General features: G+C 51.1%; 1 protein-coding gene across 2 annotated transcripts in view; it reads left to right on the forward strand.

Annotated features, from left to right (window-relative positions):
* RAB40C (RAB40C, member RAS oncogene family) overlaps positions 1–12,736 on the forward strand; it is a gene marked incomplete at both ends in the record, with an annotated part of 37,816 nt that overhangs the window by 7,655 nt on the left and 17,425 nt on the right. The gene's annotated exons all lie outside the window — the stretch shown is intronic.

A 12,736-nucleotide genomic window follows, 5' to 3' on the forward strand; every position in this document is an offset into this window, starting at 1 on the left:
TTTAAAGAAAAAGGACGTATTTCGTATTATTTTTTTAAACCCTTGTTAGAAATGCCATTTTTAATTCTTTTCCAGCCTGGCTTCTGAGTTCTGTGGCCCACTTGGGGTTTCTGGTGTACCACTTTCCTGTCTTTGCAGATGATTGCTCTCTGCACAAACCTCCAGGCAGGAACACAGAAGTTGCCCATTTTCTCTTTGCTTCTCTACCAGTTTTATCAGCAACAACCTGGGGTCCACTTTGCCCGTGGCTCTGGAGGCCCAGTGGACAGGAGACCTCAGGAGGTGAAAACAAAAGCACACCCTCAAACCCCAAATAATCCTGCCCTGCTATTTTGCCTGACCTCTTAAGTTCATCTTAAATCATTTCTTCTTGTCCCAAGAGCTGTTCTTGTGCTGGGAATCTGCTCAAATAACCTGATGGTAAAATCCCTTCAGGGAACATCACACAGGTCTGTGCTGTGGCACAGGGAGAAGAAATTGGGGTTGATCTTACCTAACAAGAGCCTTATCAGTGCTGCTTGCCCTGCTATCAGGTCTGTTTGCTGTGAAGTGCCCTCTCAGGCTGAGCCACGCTGATGTTTGTGTGGGTGTCACCTGTGTTACAAGGTTCAAGCTCACGTTATGTTTTCCCTGTTTTTAAAACTGAGAAACGCAGTTTTTCTTCTGGAAGCAAAGGTCATGCTTGGGAGTTACAGCCTGGGTAGGCAGGGGGAGGTCTTTGCCCTGCACCAGCTGTAGATCAAGAGAAGGAGAGGGCCTGGGAGCCTCTGGTTTGGGCTGAAAGTGGAGGAAAACAAGACTGTGGGCTGTTGAACATGCTGCATCGCGGTGGCTCTCCATACAGGTGTGTTGAGTGGTGCTTGCCTGTCCTTGAAGGGCAAGGAGGGGCTGAGTGTACACAGCAGTGTGTTGTAAGCTTGTTGTTAGCACTGAGAAGTGAAGCTGATGCTAGCAGCCACCCCGATGCGCCTGGCGTGGAGCGGGCCCTTTCTGGCCTGGGGCTGCCGGTCAGTCAGATGAGACCCAATTGAAGAGCTGGTGTAGTTCATGGTAAGCAGCCTCTCCACAGCTGCTCCAGGAGCTGTGAGTGCATGTATGTGCTCACCAGGCGTGTGACTTTCAACCTGTCTACACCCAGCTGAAGCACTCTAACCTTCTGTCTGTGTGTACAGCTCAGAGTGGAGATGCTGCATCATCGCTGTCCTGTCTCCCTCTGCTGAGGTGTTGCAACGTGACCCTTTCAGTGTCAGAGCTCAGAGGTGGCAGCTGGCAGAGGGGTTGGGTGCCAGGAGGGCCCCGTACGTGTCCTCCTGACCCAAAACTGCTGCTGGGTGTGTCCAGGTCCAGGTGCAGGATCCCTGAGCCTGGCGTCTCATGCATGGTGCTGGGCAGATCAGCCTGGTGGGGCTGCCACAAAGCCTGGTGCTGCAGAGCAGCACTTCACAGAATCACCAGTTTGGAAAAGACCTTTAAGATCAGCAAGTCCAACCATTCCCATCCTGAGCTAAACCAGATCCCTGAGCACCTCATCTCCCCGTCTGTTACACACACCCAGGGATGGTGACTCAGCCCCTCCCTGGGCAGCCTGGGCCAGGCCCTGACAACTCTGCCAGGGAAGAACTTTTCCCTCCCATCTGCTCTGACCCTGCCCTGGCACAGCTTGAGCCCATTGCCCCTTGTCCCAGCTCCTGTCCCCTGGCTGAAGAGACCATCGCCCACCTCTCTGCACCCTCCTGGCAGGGCAGTGGAGGTGGGGAGAAGGTCTCCCCTCTGCCTCCTCTTCTCCAGGCTGAACACCCCCAGCTCCCTCAGCTGCTCCTCAGAGGATTTGCCCTCCAGCCCCTTCCCCAGCCTGGTTGCCCTTCTCTGGACTCGCTCCAGGACCTCAGTGTCCTTCTTATGGTGAGAAGCCCAGAACTGGACCCAGCACTCGAGGTGCAGCCTCACCAGTGCCCAGTACAGGGCCCTTGTGTTAACGTGCACGATGCCAAGGTGTAAATGTGGAAGGGGAACCTCTCCAGTACCCTACTGTTGAAGGCCTTTTGGACTAATACTTGGCTTTTTTCTTTTTTTCCCCTTTCGAAGGTTGTGGTTTTGGTTTGTTGGTTTTTTGTCTCCAAGCTTATCTTGGTGTGTGCATCGTAATCCAGCAACAATGAAGATTGTTATGGTGTCCTCTGCTTCTCCTCATAGGCTGCCTTTGTTTCTGTGTGCAGCTGGACAGTTTTTATGGAGATCTGAACTGCAAAGCATGAAGAAACTCTTTTGTTTGTTGTTGCTTCTGTGCATAAAATCATTCTTGATTTTCTTCTAAAGCACAAACCCACTTAACATCCCCAGTTCTGGACTGACCTTTGGCTGTGGCTGTGGCTTCCCGGGTGTCTGCTGAAATTGTTCAAGCTTTAGGAACATATTTCCTTCTGGCTTCAAATGCCATTTTCAGATGCAGTTGTCATTCTTAAATGAGCCTGGAACAGATTTCCTCTGTGTGAGGACCACGTAGCTATCGACACGCTGCTGGGTGGTGGAGCAGGCAGTGGACAAGTGAAATCCTCTGCAAATCTGAGTCTCTGAATAAGTGTTTTGCTTTTGGCTGGTTACAAAACCAAACGAGCAATTATTTGTCTGAGATTATAGAATAACAGAATGCCAGGGGTTGGAAGGGACCTGGAGAGCCCATGGGGTCCAACCCCCTGCCAAAGCAGCTCCCCAGCTCATATTGCACAGGGCGGCGTCCAGACGGGTCTGGAATCTCTCCAGAGATGGAGACTCCACACCCCCTGGGCAGCCTGTCCCAGGGCTCCCTCACCCTCACTGGGGAAAAGTTCTTCCCCATGTTGGTGTGGAACTTCCTATGCTCCAACTTGCAGCCATTGCCCCTTGTCCTGTCCCCACAGACACTGAAAAGGGGCTGCCCATTTCCCCCTGCATCCCATCCTTCAGATATTGATAAACATTAACAAGGTCCCCCCTTAGTCTTCTTTTCTCCAGGCTGAACAGCCCCAGCTCACTCAGCCTTTCCTCTTTTTTATCCCAGGGAGCCCAGAACTGGACACAAGACTCCAGGTGGGGCCTGACCAGGGCAGAGCAGAGATCCCCACCTACAAGCCCTCATCTGTACATTAAGATGCTGGGAACAAACTGATGCGAGGGGCCTGTTGGTGAAAGGCTTCCAAGCCTGAATGGAAATTGCTCTCAGTTGAAATGCAGTGGGTACAAGTAAAAGATGGAGTACTATTTTGGGGAGAAAATCTACAGATTTGGATAACTTAAAATAATTGAAGGGCATTTGTTCTCTCTGTACATCTCTGTACAAGGTACTTGGCAGTTTGTTGGATGTGTTGTGCAGAGCTGCCGAGTGCAGCAGCAGCTTCCTTGAGCTGGCAGGAGCTCGTGTGCTGAGCTTTGCTCCTCGGGGATGTGGGCTCCTGGCTGTGTGTGTGGGGGGCCAAACTCCTTGGCTCAAACTCATCTGCTGCAGAGTCAGATAATTGGAAGCTCCTCGTTACCTCCCGTTGGCTCGTGCAGCAGGACTGGGTTTTGCCCCTTCTGTGTGAGCAGGCGATGAGGAAGGCTGCAGCAGATGGCTTACCTCTGCCCCAGTCCCCAGCCAGTACTGGGGGCAGCACTGGTCTGCTGCTTGCCTGGGAAGAACCATGACCTCTTCCTCCTGTTCCCAGGGTGGCTGATCTGCTGCAAGGCAGGACAGGAGGACAGTTGTGAAAGCACAAGCTTTCTGACCCTCAGCTCCAGCTCTGTGATGCTGTTCAGGAACTTTCATCACCCTGCTGAAAACAGAAGAGCAGCACAATAAATGCCAACACCAAAAGACACACACCTGGGATGAATCCATCATTGCTGTAGAGCATATGGGTTGTTGACCCCTGTTGTTGATGGAGATGACTTGATTGTCTGTCTAAAGAGAAGGTGATGGAAAGCATGACCCGAATGTGGAAGGGATTGTTCTGTGGCTCACAGCTCTGAGCAGGCCAGCTAAATTGCTGTGGTTCCTGTGCTGTTGTGCATGCTTTTTAAAGTCAGATGACTTCATCTGTTGCTATTTGAATAGAAAAAAGTCAATTCAGACTTTTTTCATCATCTACTGTTTGTACTCATAGTGCTTTCTTATATTTTTGAAGGATTTTTTACCCCTTACAGACAATAACTACTCCCCTGAGTCAATAGTAGGAGCTGCAGTGGAAGGTAACAAAGTCTTCTACATAAAGATGTTGGTGCCTGTGTTCCAAATGACTTCACCAGAGGATCTCTGTACCCGTGTCTCTGGTGCAGGCATTACTTGGGTGCTGGCCCCAGCAGCTGCCTTCTCCTAGGAGTGGTTTTGGGGGTTCAGTTGCTGCACCCTGCAGTGCAGAACCTGTTTGCTTTGAAGATGCGTTCAGCAGCTGGCAGCTCCTGGCCAGCTGTAATTTCCATACCCATCTGCCTCGTTTGACTGGAAATGAAACAACAAGTCTTTCTGTATCGACTCCTGCCCACAAGCAAAGAATTCTGACAGGAGTCTTCAGCCTTGGCTGCCCTTCTACTCACAGGATGGTGAAAGCATGAAAAAAAAATCTCAAACCCCCAAAATAACCCATTTTGATCTGCACTCGTAGCACCTGCAGTCCTTGTGTTCTGCTCCTTGGAGCAACTTGGTGGCTGGACTCAGCTGATTGACATTCAGTGACCATCCTGCCATAAACCATTCTTAAAGGTCTAGGTGCAGGATGTGGGAATGCTGCTGATGGGTAACACCCTGTGAGTCGGGGAGTTATTTCACCCTGAAACAGCCTGATAGGAAGGGTCTTGGCTCAGGCAGTGTCGTGAGCTCCTGTGCCAGTGTCCTTGCTGTCCAAACTCTTCCTTTCAGCCCCACAGGCAAGAGTGGTTTAGTTATGGGGGGCTGTTTGTGATCTGTGTGGTTTTGCCTTGGTTTTGGGGCTGGGTTTTTGCATGCTGAGGCCTGGCTGTGGGGATGATGCTCTTATTCCAGAGCTGCTGTCTTACCCCAGTGCAGAGCTGGAGCTACAGCACTCACCTTTTCACTTCAATTTTGTGACCTCCCAGCGTTTCTCTTCCCTCATTTGTTCTCTTTGCCTTGTTGGTGAGGACAGGACCTGCTGGCTCATTTGCTTTTGAGGAAACCATGGCACACCAGCCCCTTGGGCTCCCTGTTGTCAGGTCTGGGGCAGAGCTGCTGCCCCCATGAAATCCCTGGCTGGGGGCAGTTTGCCAGCTGCTGCTGTCGCCTCAGTCGCTCTGGTTTGCCAAAGGAGCCAGCAGCCTCCCAGGATGCCTGCAAGAGTCATGGCTGAGAAGGGTCTAGCTAATGTTTGTGACTCTAGTGGACTTGGGAAAACAAACAGCTGCCTTTGGACACTGCTGGGTTATTGCTGGCATTTGGGGTAACGTAATTTCTGCACTAATGGCTTTTGGCTGAACTTGGCAGGGCCCAGGAAGGCTCCAGTTACTGAGGCTGTTGTACAGGCAGAGCCATGGGCACTGCACTGGTTTTTGCACAGATTAATTGGTTGGATTTTCCTCTCTTACTGGAAGGTTTGCAGCAGCCCTTAGGAGGCAGAGGGAGGCACCTTTCAGCAGCTCATGTCTTGTGCACACAAGTAAGAGCATTGCTAGTTATGTCATTAAAAAACTTGTCTGTGCATCCCCAAAGGTGCCCCAAAGTTCTGTGGCAGGTTGGGGAGCCCAAGTGATACCCACCCAGGCTCTGCCAGCCCTGCAGGATGGGCTTGGAGAAGAGGACACCTTGCCCATACCCCCCCAGTGCTGTCCTGGTCGGGCTGCCCATGAGTAGGTGTCAGCCTGGTAAGGGGCTGCTGAGGATGGGCCAGGGTGCCTGTGTGTCCTCTACACCTTCCCAGAAATTCACAGCTGGTTATGGTGTTCTTGCTGGCATCCATGGCTTCATCTGAACTGGTGACAAAGGTTTTGAACTCAGTTGCCCTGTCTCTGCTTTGCTGCTGCCCTTGGAGTCCTTGCTGTCCCAGTGAGACTCCCAGAAAGCTTCTGAACTTTTTCTTTCAGAAGGGGAGGAAGAAAATTCTTTACATCCCACTGAGCCATTCTTAAGGCATCTTTTGGTGTTTATCTACTTTCAAATGAACCTTTTCACTGCTGGGAGACCAGCCTCATGCTGGAAGGTTGCAGCTTTTGATCTTTCCCTGTGTAGTAAGTAAGGATTTACAGGACAGAGGTTACAAATGCACCGCAGTGTGTGTGTGAAACAGCCACTGTACTGGCTGGGAGGTCCTCACAGGGCTGGGAGGTCTTGACAGGGCTGCTCCAGGAGAAGCAGGGTTTGCCCCATGCCCTTGGTGGTGTTTGCCTGGTTTGGAATCAAGGCATGCCTTTGCATTTTGCAGTTATTGATTTGCCAGCTGCTCACTGCTTTCTCCCAAGGATCCCCTCGAATGCCATGCAGCACAGCCAGCCCTTCACAGCTGGTTACTTGGGATCACAGTGCCATCTCAGCAAATCCTGTATTGGAGGAGTATTCTCTTCTTTAAATTATTATTATTTATTTTATTCCAGCCCTGTGCTCTCCTCTCCTCCCAGCAGTTGCTGGTCAAGGTCACATCAGACCTGCAGATTTTTAAGAAAATCTTTTTAAGAAGTTCCTGGCCATTTTGTGGCCTCAGAGCTGGTGATAGAGGGGATCTGATCAATGGTTATCAGTATCTTGAGTATGGGACACAGGGGGAAATGGGCAGCCCCTTTTCAGTGTCTGTGGGCACAGGACAAGGGGCAATGGCTGCAAGTTGGAGCACAGGAAGTTCCACAGCAACATGGGGAAGAACTTTTCCCCAGGGAGGGTGAGGGAGCCCTGGGACAGGCTGCCCAGGGGGTGTGGAGTCTCCATCTCTGGAGAGATTCCAGCCCCGTCTGGACGCCGCCCTGTGCAATATGAGCTGGGGAGCTGCTTTGGCAGGGGGTTGGACCCCATGGGCTCTCCAGGTCCCTTCCAACCCCTGGAATTCTGTGAAAACAGAAGCATCTGGGAGCATTTTGGGGGGAAAACCAGCAGTTTCAGTTAGGCAGTTGTGGGGTGGTGGCTTTGGCTGTACTTATGACAGGCAGCAGTGAAAGCCCATCGCTGGGCTCGCTGGGTGAGGTGCAGCAGTGGCACCATGGGTGTTTCTGGGGGCCAATTGTTAAAATTTTCCACTAGAGCAGAGTGTTTCTCTAGAGGTGCCAACACACCGGCCACATCTCGCCCATCAGTCCTCTGAGGACTCAGATGCCATCGTTATTAGGAGAGTTGTGGGATGGAGCCACTCTGGCTTAATTATGTCTACAGATAAAATAACAGCCTGCCAAAAAGCAGCATTAGTCAGACAGGGAACAGAAGTCTACTCACTTTATCTTATTTTCTTATTTCTATAATGCATTGAATGAAGGATTGGCCTTGGCTCACCACCATTGTACACCTCAAGTTTTGCCTATTGACCTCAAATATCATTTTGCAAATGGGTGGGTTGACTTCTTTTGAATTGTAAACAAACCAAACCCAATTTATCCTTGAAACCCCCCCCAGTCAGCTGGAGTGGCATTGCACAGCACACAGCTGTAGGCTGGGGCACTGACTGTGTTTGTAATGACATTCAAGTAACGTGCAATGGGTTTGTTGTGGGTGGTGACAGAAAGGGGGGATGGGGGTGGATTCCCAGATCCTACAAGCAGAAAACAAGTCATTTAAGAAATGAGGTGGCAAAGGCATCTTTGGCCAATCTGATTCATGCAAAGTGGAAATGACCTAAAGTAAAGTCCCTCTAGGCAGGAAAGCAAGTTTCTCTTAAAACCCAATCAGTCTCACTTGAGTGTGTTGATTTCATTCTGCACCCCCATATCCCCTTGGGAAGAGATATTTTTTGAGCATCACCTAGAATGCCTTCTGCCCCAGATTTGTGACTCAAGTATGCTCTTCTCAAAGCCACTGCAGATGGAAACCAGAGGTGTTGGTGCATCCCAGCCTTTGAGGAAAACCTGCTGATGGCTTGCTTTAACATGGGGCGAGTCCCTTTGTCCCCCTGTCACCAGGCGCCTCCTAGTTGCAACTTCTTGATACTTGTATGTGAAGCAGGTAGTTGGATCATTGGAGCCTATCTGGAGGAGGACAGTTGATTTGGACCAGTAACCTGAAATGTGGGCACTGGCTTTAGGATCATCCAGAGAGCTGGAATCGCTCTCGCCCCAGCGCCAAGTGAGGATGGCCTTGGGAAGCTGAAGGAGGAAAAAGGTGTGTGCTGCTCTCACTGCTGTCAAGTGTTGCTCAAATCTATATTTTTAAGGGGAGATGACCCTTCTGGTCTGCCACCCACACGTTAGGGCAGAGTCATCTTGAAAGTCTGCAGTTGCAAAATCGTCCCCTTTTCACTAAAACAAAACCCAACACAAAGCCAAGAAGCTGTTGTGCTTCCAGCAGTAAATATTTAGAGAGCCTTGTTCACTTGAGCTATTTAAAGCTATTTTCCTGAGCTATTAATCTCTTTAAAGAAGGATCCCAAGAGTAGCATGGAATACATATCTCCCTTTTCCTTGTACCTCTTCCAGCACAGCTTCCAGCTCTGGGTCTCTGCTTGCTTGCTGCCTCCTCCATTGTGTTTTCAGCTCATGCTGATGCAGCTCAGGGCTTGGTGGAGGGAAGTCCCGTGAGGAAGGGGGACTGACACCCTGCTACAAAGTACTCTTAAGGGCTGGAAGAAAATTGTCACTTCTCTCAGAGGAGTTTTATTTTTCCTGTTCACATCAGGGGTAACCTTTTGGGTGAAAGCTCAGGTTGGGCGTGGGGTTTTTCAGGTCCTATTGATGCAAAGGGTGCCGCGCTCTGCATGAGTAATTTGGAAGAGGCCAGAGTTTCCTATAACACATCCTGCCTGTTCCCATGGGAAAACGGCTTGCTTTCTTAGGTTTTTTCCTTACAGCAACTGGCAAAAGAAAGGAAGGTTTGGAATTCCCTGGAGCGTTGCCTGGGAGCGCGAAACCCGGCTCTGCCGAGGGGAGTCGGGTGTCTGACATCAGGCTTGGTGACAGCCGATCGCTCTGCCCAGTGCCCCGTGCCAGGTCTGCTGGCTGCTGGTGCAAAGTGGGGTTGAGGTGGCGTCAGCATAAGTAGGAGTCTAAAGCAGGACTGGAGAAACAGCAGAGGAGTCGGCCTGAATGCAAAGCAGAGAGAGCAGCCCAGACTTGTTCTCTGAGCCTCGCTGGGTTTGTTGCATCACGCTAGATATTGGTCAAGATGGGTTGATGTAAAATAAGCTTTAAACAAGACTGTTTTCTTTTCCTCTGATGCTACGTGCCCCGAGGGCAGGGCAGGGTTGCAGAGGCAGCTGCTGGCAGGGAGTGGGCTGGTTTGCTGGTGCTGCCTGTGCTGCAGGAGCATCACCGCAGCAGCATCGCGTGGGGTTGGCGGCGGCACGTCCCTTCTGGGGGATCAAAGCACGTTCTGGTGCAGAGTGAATGTCAAGTCTCGGGATGAGCTGTGCCTTGGCTGCGAGCAGAGGTGATGCTCAGGGGGGGGAAACCCTCTCCACTACAGAAATGAGATTTTAAAACCTTCCCCTGACTTCCTGGCGTGTTTGCTGCCTGAAGAGGCAGCGGAGCAGCACAGCGCTGCAGCAGCTTCTCTGCGCTGGTGGCATCCAGCCGACGGGGCTGTGACCTCTGTGCCTGGGTCCCTGGGACAAGGAGGGGGAGAAGGCTGAGCTTGAGCTGTAGGCTAGGCCTAGGAAAGTGAGCTGGCTTCATTTTCAGCTCTTAAGTGAGGGGAATATGTATTGGGCTACTGCCCTGGAAACTGCTGTGTGTTGCTGGTGCTGCAGCGGGAGGGTGCACGCTGCGAGGTGGCTGGTACTGGTGTTACCCACTGTGCCAAGTCCTACAGTTTGAACAGCATCTGTGATGGAGTTTTCCTGCACCAGAGAGTCACAGCTGCCCTGCACAGCTACAGCAGAGCTCTGGCCTGCTCTGACTGCTAACCAGCTAAAAAAAAAACCCCAAAAGATAAAAAACAAAGATACTGCATGGAGGCTTTACAGGGAGTCCCTCTGAGCTGTCTGGGTTATAGGGGAGACAAGCAGAAAGGTCTCCAAAATGTGTTTTGTCCTTATCAGGGAGCTTGTAGGCAGTTTGCTCAAAAACCTTTTGTAAATTTAGTCCCTAGGCCCAGTTTGGTTGTAGGCAAGTTAAAAAGTGCATCACTTCCCTCCAGCCCCTGTTCCCAGGTACTGCTTGAATGGCTGGAATTAAGTCAGAACAGCTTTGCTTTTAGCTCTTGCCTATGTGAGTTCATAGCAGGACTGCAGAGACACAGCTCAGCGAGGCTTTACCCTCCACCTCCTGCACTCTGATGGCATGGGGAGAAGTTCTGCCTGAAGATGCAGCCTTCCCTGAGGCCAGGCAGTGAAACCAGTTGACTGACAGCTGTCTGGAAGCTGGACAAGAGAGATTTGCTGCTTTCCTTTCTCTGTGGTTCTGTGTTTGGCGTTTGATGGCAGATGTGGTGGGCAACAGGTGCCTGGAGAAGTGACAGGCTGCCATCCCTGCCTGTCCCCTGGGAAGGAATATCTGCAGGGGAAAATACAACCACCCACTTGTGCTTCCTTCCCTCCACCTTGCATACCTACTCTTCCAACCATAGACATCACTGCAAAGGATGTCAAGGACATCTGAAGGGTGTCATGGTGCATGAGAAGCTTCCCAGGAGCCAGCAGTGGCTCTGGCAGCTCGGAAGGGTGATGGGATCCTGGGCTCCATCAGCAGAGGGGTGGCAGCAGGGACAGGGAGGGGATTGTCCCTCTCTGCTCTGCCCTCAGGGGCCCCCAGCACAAGAAAGATATGGGGCTGTTGGAGAGGGGTCAGAGGAGCCACAAAGATGGAGGGAATCAGCTTGTTGAAAGGGCAGAGACTGGCAGGACAAGGGGGATGGAGTGAAGCTGAAGGAGGGAAGGTTTAGATTAGATATTAGGGGGAAGTTCTTTGCAGAGAGAGTGGTGAGGGGCTGGAACAGGCTGCCCAGAGAGGGGGTGGGTGTTCAAGGCCAGGTTGGATGGGGCCCTGGGCAACCTTGTGTAGCTCCAGGCCTGGAGGTTGGTGTCCCTGCCTGTGGCAGGGGGGTTGGAGCTCTGTGATCCATGGGGTCCCTTCCAACCCAGACCAGTCTGGGATTCAGTGATTCTATGATGTACTTTGCCTGCTCATGTTCTCTGAGCACCTTTGGGGCGAGGAGCAGTTGCATCAGGGAGTCAGGGAGTTCTCCAGTGCTGATTTCTGCTGGTTACCAGTTCTGGTCATGGCTGTATTGTTCTGCCAAGGCTGGCATTGCTCTGTTTTGAAGTAGGTGGTGTAGTTTCATGGAGGAAAAGGGTATTTAAAGCAGTGCTGTGATGACTGAGACATGTATGTTTGTGACAGGGAACCTGGATTCCCTGTGTTGGGGGTGTAGGCTGGGCAGTTCATGAGCTTGGAGCCCAATTAAGGTATTTCTGGGTTTGTGTGTTTGGCATTTCCACTGATGAATTTTATTCTCTTTCCAGTCCACCTGAACCTCTTTCACTTCTAAAAGCTGATAGTGGAGTGATTTTGGAAGAGCTGATAGTGGCCTTTTTGGAAGTGTGTGGCCTCTGTGCCCTGAAAATGGTGTCATCATTCCCCCTCCTGGTGCTTGTGTGCAACCACTCCATGCCTGGGCTGCTGGCATGGAGGATGCTGAGCACTTAGCACTTGCTGGGAGCTCTTGTGCCTAATGACAAACGGGGGGTTCTGTGTGGGGCAGAGCCTCTGTGGATTTTGCATCTTAAAGCATTGGACTAAATTAGCCCCTTCCCTAATGTCCCACCAGCCTCTGCCAGGGGATGATCCTGGTCCAGGAACTGGGTGGGGGAAGATGTCTGGATGCTGCCTCCTGGTTGTGGAGCAGCCTTGCTCCCACTGCTGCTCTCCATCCCTGGGGACCAAGGAGATTTATATCTGCCTGAAAATAAATACAGATCATTCACTTGTCTCTGGAGGAAGATAAAATGTAAACTGTCTATTTTCTCTGATAAAGCCCTGGAAATAGTTGGAATTTAAGATAATTATCTTTATTGCTTTTTATAGCACCCTGTGAAGGCTGAAATCTAATTTGTTTTTCACTAACAGGGAGCTCCTGCTGATGACTCAGAGAAATCCATTTGCTTTATTGACAAACTTGTCTGTTTTGGTTACGGGGGCAGGAATCTCCTTGCAGGAAAAGGGAAGTACAGGTTGGACACAACAGTGGGGGGTTAATACAGATTCAGAGCTGGGTATCTGTTAGCAGGAGGAAGATATGAAGTTGATCTAATCAGAGTGAAGCGCCTGTGCTTTATTAAAGATGATTATTAATTAGTTTATGCTGTAGTGGGTGTGCAGTAGCAGGACATGGTGCTTTGTTTAAGCAGCCTCCATACACTTGAAGCTGATTGACTGGTGCTTGTGGAGAAGTTGCTTTTCCTGGGCACCTGATGGTCCTCGGCTGTTCCTGAGCCCAGGCTGCAGGGAAGGAGGCAGGAGGTGTGGTGGTGCCCCTGTGATTCCCTCCTGTGCCTGGGGCCCCAGGAGCCCTGTGCTCAGCTCCACTGGGACGAGTTGCTCCCAAGTGAGACAGTCCCCCAGGTTCTAACAAACTCCTTGTGTGTCTGAAGATGCTGGGCACCCCTTGTGTGAGCAAGTTGCTTCTCAGTGGAGCCTGGTGTAGTGT

Source organism: Gallinula chloropus, assembly GCF_964237585.1.
Source record: "Gallinula chloropus genome assembly, chromosome: 15".
In the NCBI taxonomy this organism is placed as follows: Eukaryota; Metazoa; Chordata; class Aves; order Gruiformes; family Rallidae; genus Gallinula; species Gallinula chloropus.